Source organism: Gymnoscopelus braueri, assembly GCF_963280865.1.
Source record: "Gymnoscopelus braueri genome assembly, contig: SCAFFOLD_315, whole genome shotgun sequence".
Taxonomy (NCBI): domain Eukaryota; kingdom Metazoa; phylum Chordata; class Actinopteri; order Myctophiformes; family Myctophidae; genus Gymnoscopelus; species Gymnoscopelus braueri.
Genome location: NW_027660666.1, coordinates 67501 through 72457, shown reverse-complemented (window position 1 = coordinate 72457; position 4957 = coordinate 67501).

The following is a 4957-nucleotide window of genomic DNA, read 5'->3' as shown; positions in this document are numbered from 1 at the left end:
CATAGATTATAGAAGAGAAACTGTCCGTTTGTCCGTCATACCGTGTGAAAAAACGTTTGTTTACCTATTTTGGACGAAATGACCGGGGGAAAATAATCAAAAACCGGAAACGGAACCCAGGACATGAAACCGATGCAGATATGGGTGAAGTAAGTGGAACTCGAGAATAACATTGAATTTTAAGCAGCATAGCGCGATCAGAGATTAAACAATGAACGCAAATCCAACGCGTCTAACGCGTCAATGGCGTGGGTGGATTAAGTAGTTATTGACGCGTTTTCGAGTCAATGGCGTTTATAGAGTTAAAGTAAAAATACTGAAATGAATGCTTGATCATACTACAGCGTCACACAAAAAGTAGCAGATCCGCAAGCGTGCTTTGAGCTTGTAGATCTGTTACCTTAGCTGTTTTTGAATTTGAATCCTGAAAAGTATAACAGTCTTGGACATAATGAGGTTTCAACCCCACAGAGATGATATACTATACATACAAACAGGACAACTACCTTTAAATACATCTGAAAAATGTGATGCTATTTGTCCCAAAGGTGTTATACCAAGTGAATGCAAAACATTGAAACACTGTTGTCATTTTGATTCAAAAGTTTAAAGGGTTAAAGCCTTTCCTATGTGGATGTAGAACTATTTTTGACAAACAAATGCACAATTATTATGATTTTTTGTAAGAGAGTTGTCTCTAAGTTTCAATGCAACACAGCTCTGTTTACACATTTCTCTATTCCCATTTAATTGTACATACGTTGTTTTGTTTTAATTGTTTTGTTCCACTGTTGCTTTGGCAATGTAAACATATGTTTTCTCATGCCAACAAAACCCCTTTGTATTGAACTGAACTGAATTGAATTGAGAGGGAGCAAAAGAACGAGAGACAGACGACACAGACAGACATACAGAGACAGTTCTCCTTTAACAAAGCTTTAAATCAACCATACAGTAGTTAAAACCAACAGAGATGCTGTCAGCACAAGCTTCTCTCTCTCTCTCTCTCTCTCTCTCTCTCTCTTCTCTCTCTCTCTCTCTCTCTCTCTCTCTCTCTCCCCATATTCTTTCCACCCTTGCAGTTTTACGTTCGCTCTGTTCCTATCATCATATTTGATCTTTCTTTCCCTCTGTCCCACTGGTTCTCCTCATCCTCTCGTCCTGTTTCTCATTTCCTCAGTCTACTCCATTCTTCCCTCTCTCTCTCTCTCTGTTCCCCCTCTCATCTCCTCCTCTCTCTCTCTCTGTTCCCCCTCTCATCTCCTCCTAATCTGAATATTGATCTAAATTACATTTTAACATTAAGTAACAACAAGTAACATAAGCAACAAAAGCATGAGAGCATTGACCAAAATGTGCCTGCATGGTATTGACTGATTGATTGATTGATTGATTGATTGATTGATTGATTGATTGATTGAATACTGTATTAGTCAACAATGTAAACAGCACGGTAGTAAGTCAAAGTACCTGGGGACTTGTTTCCATCATGGTCCAATGTAGGCTATATATCCATATACTGTATATAGCCATATCCAGTGCAGGATTAAAGGAAGGGCTTTAGGTGCTGAAGCACAGGGCACCAACCTTGGGGGGGGGGTGGGGGGGGGCACCAAACGGCGGGGAGAAAGTGAAAGAAGACTGAACTATCGCCGAAAAGCACCAAAATGTAGAAGCTGCGGCTGCTGAAGGAGCGCTAAAACCGTGAAACGCGCCGGTGAACGTACATTTTTCTCAGCTTGTGAAGACAAGCTGTATTCAACTGCCGAAAACTAAAGAACGGAAGATTGTGGTATTTTATTATTATTTTTCCGGATGAGAAGAGTCACTCGTCTTTCCTCCCAGACATCTGATGTTTACATAGTTGGCAGTGACGGATTAATTCATTAATTAATTCCCGGGAGTGAAAGTGTTAACTCATTCACTGCCAGATTTATTTCTGGCTGTGTTTGCCCACTGCCAGCAATTTAAAAAAAAACTTTCAACAGGTCACAAAAAATATATATTCATTATGATCGCATGTCCAATGGTTTGTAAACACACAGGGTATGTGTCTGTGACGCCCTGACAACACACATTCCAACAGGGTCAACCCCTTCTCTTGCAGCTCCGTCCCACGCCATTTCTCGTCAAAAATACACTGTTCACTTACTTTTTCAGCTCGCCACAGAAAATGTACATCCCTTATGATCGCGTGTCCAACTGGCCCCTTGGTGTAGACACCAAGGGGCCAGCTTGATTGGGGGGGATGATTTGATTGACAAGCTACAACAACCAATAGCATTCATTCCCCGCCCCCGCTCTTGATTGACAAGATACCCAACCAATAGCAGTCTTTAGGGATAGATTTTCCGGTTCCTATTCCCGGTTACTTTTTTGCGTATATTAAAGATGGCGGATTTCAAATTCCTGAACAATCGGCTTCATTTTCGGTCCGTAGAAACCAGAGGTGTGGCTTAGTCCATTCTTTTTATACAGTCTATGGTAGACACACAGGGTGTGTGAGTGGCCCAGAGAACAAATATTCAATCGGCGACATTCCCTTCTCCTGTAACAGCATTTTGTAAACACCGCGTCTGGCGCAACACGGCGGGAAAAAGGCACGTCGAGAAAAAGCTGCTTCAATGAAAAAGTTAAACAGGAAGCGGATGGAAACGAAAATCTTGGATTGGCGTTATTTCCGTATCCAGTTGTATTACAGTGATAATGGTCACTGGGAGAGATGAAGATCAGTGTGATCCTTTATTAAAAAAAATACGTCAATTACGTCCGTGGCAGAATTGGTAAAGTAAGAGTTAGGGCTAAGGACTGAGGTGGAGTCTGAAGAGGTGAGTCTTCAGGTTACGGCGGAAAAATCCGGAGTGAGTCTGCAGCTCTAACTGCTATGACCTTCTCTCCACACATTTCCACAGGACGTCGACAGAGAAGGAAATCCTGTGCTTGAAGAACAACACAACTAGTGATTAATCCCAACCACACCGCCTGCACGCTCATTAAGGAACATCTGACCACATCCAGGGTGAATGTTGGTTTTGGAGGAGGCTTCAATCCCCTTTATATCGGGATTGATTGATCTTATCTGGTGCAGAACACTACGAACAGCGCACAGAGCTGGCAGCATGCTTCAAAATGGCAAATGGTGCATATCGTTGCTGTCGAAGAAGAAACCGCTTATCTCCATTATTCTAACTTTTTGTGTTTTTTTCCCGCAAATTAACACCCTATTTGATCATACTACAGCATCACACAAAAGCATCAAAAGTAGCAGATCCACAAACTATGACGAAAGATGTTCGTCGACTATCTTTTTTCACTGACAAAAACTAAATAAAAACAAAATAAAAACTAAGCTATGACGACTAAAACTAAGACTAAATAAATTGACAATTTAGTCAACAAATAAAAACTAGACTCAAATGTTAGTGAGGGGACGAGTGGAGAAGAGAACTAAAAGACAAGGTTTTGGTTGCGCTCGGGTGTTGCACTCTGAAAATAGAAGATCTACAAGCTCAAAACGCGTTGTGAGCTTGTTGCTATTTTCAGCATGCAACCAAGTGTAAAATCATTACGACGCCATCAAGGCAAAGCCAAAATACATTTTAGTCGACTAAATCAACTGTAGATTTAGTCGACTAAAATGTTATGATATTTAGTCGACTAAAACTAGACAAAGACTAAAACATTTCAGATGTCTAAACTAAATGGTATTTTATTGAAAAGACTATGACTAAAACAAAATCTAAATTTGCTGTCAAAATTAAAACTACGCCTCACTTTTGAGTTTATGGATCTGCTACTTTAGCGCATTTTTAACCTGAAAGGTAACAGTTTTGGACGTATAGGCTCTGAGGTTTCCCACCCGACAGAGACAATATATAAAGAGTACAGAAGTCCTGACGTCACTCGTTCATCCCCTGGGTCGTAGAAGTAATGTCTCTATGGTGAATAACATTGGGTCATCTTAGAATCATCTCATATAAGAATTGTGGTCCAAAAAGAAACAAACTGTCTCAGAGATATTGTCAGGGAGGTGGCTCTGTATTGTTTATGATAGTCAGTCACTCATATTTGATTCAGTCTGTTTCTGGCGAAAATTTAACTAATTCGGCGGAAGTAACATTTTTTACGTTTTCTCACCGTCAGTTGATGCTTCATATCCATATGAGCCAACGACCCAGGTAGGATGTGTAAATTACGTCAGACTTCGGTGCAGACTTTGGTGCCTTTATCCAAAGCACTTTACAATGTACATTACCTTCTCGCAAACATTCACACACCTTCAATTGCAATTCAGGCGATGTGTTTGTTTCGTTTTCTCCCGAACGGCGTTGTTTTGGTTTTCATTAACTCGCTGACCTTTGTTTTCACAAGGGGTCTGCTGCTGCAGCAGACTTAAACCCCTCATTACAAAGACTAATTCACATTGGAGAGTTCACTGGTGTAAAAACCATAGAAGGAAGCATGAGCTCAGTTCGGGGCTCTCCCCAGGCTGGCAGAGGGAGAGTAGCGCCTAGGATTACAAGCTTAGGCATTAGCAGTGGGTGAAAAATGGGTTACAAAATTGTGGGATAAATTATATATAAATACAAAAGAAAACATAGATACAGGACCACCTGGAACCCCCTCAAGGACCACTGGTGGTCCCTGGACCACTGGTTGAGAACCACTGCTGTAGACCACCAGTGGTCCTTGAGGGAGTTCCAGGTGGTCCCCAGCTAAATGATGGAAGAGTTGGCAACCAAATGGACCATTATAGATCTTTAACTCTTGAGAGTTAAAGATCCTCACGGGTCCATTTGGGTTAATTTTACACTCTCAAGAGTTAAATTATTGTTAAACAAATATATATACATATGCATTACTTAATTTACAAGAAGTCTACACAATTAGAGAACATAGAAGAATTGTTATTTTGATCAAAGTTGGCCTGTTGTCTCTCCCATGGCACCAACATCAA